The 6,379-nt window shown below is 41.8% G+C and overlaps 1 protein-coding gene across 1 annotated transcript in view; it reads right to left on the bottom strand.

Annotated features, from left to right (window-relative positions):
* Klb (klotho beta) overlaps positions 1 to 6,379 on the bottom strand; it is a 34,210-nt gene that overhangs the window by 26,430 nt on the left and 1,401 nt on the right. The window lies entirely within an intron of this gene.

Raw genomic sequence — 6,379 nt, 5'->3', positions numbered from 1 at the left:
AAAAAAAAAAAAAAAAAAAAAAAAAAAAAAAAAAAAAAAAAAAAAAACAACTGGAAAAAAAAAAGTAAATTTACAGCAAAATATTTATGGACTAAATCATCAATAGTTAACGCAGAGCTTTGGCTGCGTTTGATTCTCCAGCTCTAGCGGGGAAAAGTTACTAATACACACAAGCGCAAACACTGGCATTTCGTATCTAATAAATGCTGCGTATCAGCCGGGAAGTGGTGGCGCACTTGGGAGGCAGGGGCAGGTGGATTTCTGAGTTCGAGGCCATTCTGGTCTACAGAGTGAGTTCCAGGACAGCCCGGGAAACAGGACAGAGAAACCCCGTCTCAAAAAACCCAAAAACCAAACCAAAACAACAACAACAAAAATGCTGCACATCATTTAAATTATTTTACTTATATAAGAAAAAGCATTTTGTGGCATATCTTCACGTTTAGTTTTAGAAGTAAATGCACACTAAAATGCTTTGTAAAATTTATATATTCAATGGTGTTGTTTATGCAAGGCACACATACTTTTTTTTTAGTTACATTTATGTGTGTGTGTGATGAATGGGCCCGCAGCTGCCCTGGTGTGAATGTGGAGGTCAGCAGACAACTTGTGGGAATTGGTTTTCTTTCTTCAGCATGTACGTTTTCAGGGATTGAATTTATTTAGGTCATCAGGCTTGGCAGCAAGCACCTTACCTGCTAAGCCATCCCACAGTCATCGTCCCCACATTTTTTATATTTTTGAGATAGTCTTACCATATGACTTAGGCTGGTTTCAAACTCATAATTTTTCTGCCCCAGCCTCCTAAGTGCTGAAATTACAGGCATGCAACACCATACTTAGCTTTTTTTTTTATTTTTTTGGAGGCGGGGCGCATTTCAAGACAGAGTCTCACTACATATTTCTGGCTGTCCTGGGACTCACTCTGTAGACCAGACTGGCCTTAAACTCAAGAGATCCTCCTGCCTCTGCCTCCTAGATGCTGGGATTAAAGGTGTGTGCCACTACACCCAGCTTTTAAAAACATGTTTTAAGATTTACTTCTTAAATTCTGTGTGTATGTTTTTGTGTTAAGTGTGTGTGAGTGCAGTGCCTTCAGTGTTCTGAAGAGGGCGCTGGCCCTCCTAGAGCTGGATTTATAGCAAATGTGAATCACTTAACTCAGGTGGTGCTAGGAGCTGAACTCAGGTCCTTTGCAAGAGTGCTCTCAACCACTGAGCCACCCCTCCAGCCCCATCTTTTTTCTTCTTTTTTTCTTTTTTCCTTTTTTGGTTTTGGTTTTTTGAGACAGGTTTTTTTTTCTGTGTTGCTCTGGCTATCCTAGACTTGTTTTGTAGACCAGGCTGGCCTCAAATTCACATGCATGTGCTTCTGCCTCCTGAGTGCTGGGATCAAAGGCATGCACTACCATGCCCAGCTCTCCAGCCCCCTCTTAGAAACATCTTTTAAAGTATTGTGTCTTCTCTGAAAATAGACTAGTGCACACGTTAACTTTGAGGTTACAGATCCTGTGAGACCCTCCTTGAGGCAATGTTGTCATCCCTATACGCCATGCATCCTGGTCATGTTTCATCTGACCACTTGTTGAATATTGATAGAAGTCACTGGTTTTGAGAACTGGAGGAAAGGGAAGGACTCTTGACTGCTGTGATACATTTGGCACTGTCTGGAGACACTTTGGGTTGTCACAAGCCTGAAGCAGGGCTCGGTTCAGGCTGAGGAATTAGTCTGGGCGGGGAGAGTTGTAGCTGGCAGAAGCCCCAGAGCGGCTGGAGTTGGGAGAATGCTCAGGATAGTCCGTCCCAACAGAAAGTTACCCAGTCCCAAATGTCAATAACTCTGGAGTTGAGAAATCCTCGCACTGTGTCAACAGTGTATGTCTATGAAAGATAACATTTCAAAGCCACAAAATGGTCACAGCTAACACGGAGGCCAGCAATGCTTTGTGGGGTGAACTGAGGGAGTGACTACTTCCTAAGACTCACACCCCAACCCCTGAGTCTGTCTATCCAAGATGCTCCACTTTAAGGGAAAAGTTTGCCAATTTAGATGATTATTTGCATTTATTGACTTAATGAAAAACAAATGCTATTATTGTCTTGACTACTCTATGTGAACTCTTGGGGTTTTGATGATCCAAGAAAGAAGGACACCACCTACACAGACCAAATATCTATGAAGCATTACTGATTTATTTTGAAAATTACATCATATTTATTTTGTGGACATGTGTATACATGTATAGTTTGTGTGTGTCAGGGGATGCATGCCACATGCCTCATATGTGGAGATTCTCTCTGTCCACCAGATCATAAGGGTTGGAATCAGGTGGCTTTACCAGCTGAGCTATCTTGCTAGTCCTATGTATTTATTTTGTATGGATTTTGAGACAGGTTCTTACTATGTAACCCAGGCTGACCTTGAACTTGCAATCTTCCTGTCTCTACCTCCTGAGTGCCAGGATTAATTGGGCATATACTGCCACACCCCTATGACTGTTGAACTTTAAAAACCGAACATAAGAGAACTCTTTCTTCCTCTTTTAAGAATGTGTATATTTAATTTTGAGTCAGGGCTTCACTGTTGCCCTGGCTGTCCTTGAACTCCACATAGACCAGGCTGGCCTCAACTTCACGAAGAACTGTTAGGATTAAGCCATCTAGCCCAGGTAAAATCTTTGGCAACCCATAAGAAGGAACAGACTTGAGGGAGGAGGGAAGGGTCCTCTGGTGGTGTCCTACTTGCTGAATCCATCATCTCTGCTCAGTCAGCCAGGAAATTGCTCCTTTTTGCTTAAAGCCAACTTGAATTCAATTTGTCACTTGCAACCAGCAGCATCCTGACTAATACACCACCAGATTAATATCAGTAATATTTCAAGAATTAGCAAGAATACAACAAAACAAGAAGATTGAATTTGACATTGGTTCTTCGATTACAAAGATTAAGTTAGAGAGGCTGGAGAGATGACTCAATATTTTAGGAGCACTGGTTGCTTCTTTCGAAGACCCTAGGTTCACTCCCCATCACCCACAAGGTAGCTCATAACTCTCTGTAGCTCCAATTCCAGGGGGTCTGGGACCTTCACAGACATACATGCAGGCAAACCACCAATGCACATAAGATAAAAATAAATAAATCTCTAAAAAAATCCTAGAGTGTTCATTTAATGGACATATATAATCTAACATGAACCAAATGTTCTGTGTTAGATGCTGGAAATGTAAGATCAGAGATCAAGCAAACAGGGGAGGAGAGATGGCTCAGTGGGGGGAAGTACTTTTCGTTAAGCCTGACTGACCTCCGTCCCTGAGACCCACATGATAGAAAGAGAGAATGACTCCTAAAACGCATCCTCCAAACGCCACACCTGCACCTCAGCATAAATAGATAAATAGAACTTACAAACACAAACTAAAAGAGGCAAGCACAAACAATAGCAACAACAACAAAAGTCCTTCTAGGAACTCCTAGTCTAGCTGAAGGGAAAGAAAAGGATGAGAGTCTGGAGAGTTCACTCAGTGGTTAAGAGCACTGGCTGGTCTTCCAAAGGACCCTGGTTCAATGCCTGATACCCACGTGACAGCTCACAACTGCCTGTAACTTCAGCACCCTCAAGCAGACAGACATTCGGGCAAAATGCCTTTAAAGAAAGGATCAACTGGTATGGCTGTGGTGAGCCCACAGAAGGGACAAGTGGTGACTGGCTAAAGCAAGTTTGTCACAGTGTTGGAAGGGAAAAGCAGGGCTTTGAAAGACATTCTAATAATCCCAGTACTTGGGAGGCAGAGGCAGGCGGATTTCTGAGTTTGAGGCCAGCCTGGTCTACAGAGTGAGTTCCAGGACAGCCAGGGCTACACAGAGAAACCCTGTCTAAAAAAACAAAACAAAACAAAACAAACAAACAAAGGCATTCTATCTGGATAGCACTTGCCAGATGGGCTGAGTGGGGAGGACTAGCAAGGTAAACCTGGGCCACAACCAACAATACATTATGACTTGTGTGTGCTTCCAGAGGGTGATCTGATAGTGGGATGAGAGAGGGGGCAGAAAAGGAGTTTGGAAGGGGTGGGTAGCAAAAGCTTTGGGAAGCCATCAAAGTATTTTATGCTGGGGGGGGCAACACGGTACATACTTCAAATATTATTTTTTTTTTCAAGACAGGGTTTCTCTGTATAGCCTTGGCTGTCCTGGAACTCACTCTGTAGACCAGGCTGGCCTCGAACTCAGAAATCCACCTCTCTCTGCCTCCCAGGTGCTGGGATTAAAGGTGTGTGCCACCACTGCCCGGCTTTAAATATTATTCTATTAAATAGGCACGAGAATAGCTTGTGAGGTCGTTGTGAAAATTGCATACAAGTTAAGTTGATTAGATGCTTAAAAATGGCTAAGCCAAAAATCCACCTTATTCTGTTCCAAACACTATTAAAAACTCAGAACAGAACATCCATTAGTAGGTGGGATTATGGGAAATTCATGCCAGAGGTGTAGACTTACTTTAAGGAATCTCAAAGTGTCTTCAATAACATAGTCTGATTCAGGTTAGGGTTGGGGACATGGCTCAATTGGTAGTTTGTTTGCCCAGTGTGTTCAAATCACTAGATTTGCTCTCTAACACCTACGTAAACCAGGGATGGTGGGCCAGATTGTATTCACGGCACAGGAGTTGGGGGCAGAAGGGTAACAATTTGAAGGCCATCCCCAGCTATATAACAAATTCAAGGGCAGTCAGGGCTGTGTGAGGCTTCATCTTAAAAATAAAATCAAACACGCAAACAAAAGCCTAAACTCTAAGTTAGTCTGTAGTGAGCTGGACCATTCTGGTTCCCTCTAAACTAGGACATTTCAAATTGAGACAAACCTTTCAAGATCATTCTAGAACTAGAAGAACACTATTGGTCATACGGTTTCCAAAAGCCTCCGAATAAAGTCTAAAGCATCCTACGATCCACACAACAATTGGGTCCTAAGTTAGTTTTAGTTTAATACATATTTTTGAAGTAAAAACTAATTTTAAAGAATGCTTCTCCTGGGTCACAAGGAGAATAAGAAGGAAAAATATTTTGTTGTAGCATAAAATATCAAATCAATTTCTCTCTCTCTCTTGTTAAAGCAAAGGCTGAGAGGAGACGTGGGGAACAAGTTCACTTCAGGCTACCAAAGCATTGCAAGATTTCTCTGGTGCGATAGGTCACTGGGTTATGCAGCGAATTTCACCGTCTTACTATACCAAGGGTCTCCTTAGGCCATTATCTAGGCTAGTGGTTTAGAAATTTTAAGGACAACAGAAAAATAACTTGGGGCAGCATGATTATTTAAAATTAAAATCTTTGGAGATGGATCAGTGGACTAAGCCACTTGTAGTGAATCCTGCCGTCCTGAGTTTGTTCCTCAGACCCCACGTGGTGTGTGGGAGGAGGGAACGGACTCCGGCAAGATGTCCTCTGACCTCTGCAAGCCAAGCATGGCGCGTGCACAAGGTCTGCTGTGTGTCCGCGTGTTTGAACAGGCTCACAACAAGCACCTACCGGAATACACACATGCGGTCACGCATAAATGTAAATTTCGGAAACAACAAGTAGAGTTGGTGACGTAGAGGAAAAGGGAAAACAAGAGAATAAGGTGTTTTTAAAGCTATTTTGAATGTAACAAATGAGCTTGAGATCATAGTGCAATTCATTTCCTGCTAAGGGAAGATGTGGCTGAAGCCATCAGGCTAAATATATAAGATATGTATTTACATGAATCCAGAATCCAAAGGAAATGAAAGGCTAGATGGAGCAGTTTTATGTTCCTGGACACCTTTTCTGTTTCTACATATTTGAAATTTTGATTCCTTAGAGTAAATTATTCCCCCTTACCCATTATAAAATGTTATTGATAACGTTTCCTCTTTATCTTAAAAATGTAACAATTATATTATTATAATTATATATTATTATTTATGTTCTATAAAGTGAACTATTTATCCAAGAAGTTAACTCTGTTTCCAGATGTCAGCTTCCTGTGAAGCTGTGTCCCACCAAAGTCCCTAGATTACCCTTTAATAAAAAAGATTTAAAATAGAGCTTTTGATAACATCACCAATCATACATATCATGTTCACAGCAGCTGAATTTTATTCTAACCATGGCTGAGTTTCAGCTCACTGAGCTTCCAACCTTAAGACAAGAATAATGAGAATGGCGGCCTAGTTCATGGCTGTTAGGGTCAGTTAAACAGGTTACACAAAACGTGCTTCCCGTGACCTGTGCTGCGCGCACAGTAGGAACTGTTATTTTTCATGCACTTTCATTATTGTTTTAAAACATGGAGCTTTTCTCAGCATAAACTCTGGCTTCTGAAATACCCTATTTTAAAGACCTCTCCCCCAGCAGGG

The sequence above is a fragment of the Grammomys surdaster genome, unplaced genomic scaffold (assembly GCF_004785775.1).
Source record: "Grammomys surdaster isolate TR1022 unplaced genomic scaffold, NIH_TR_1.0 150, whole genome shotgun sequence".
Classification (NCBI taxonomy): domain Eukaryota; kingdom Metazoa; phylum Chordata; class Mammalia; order Rodentia; family Muridae; genus Grammomys; species Grammomys surdaster.
This window is presented reverse-complemented; position numbering and strand designations above follow the sequence as displayed.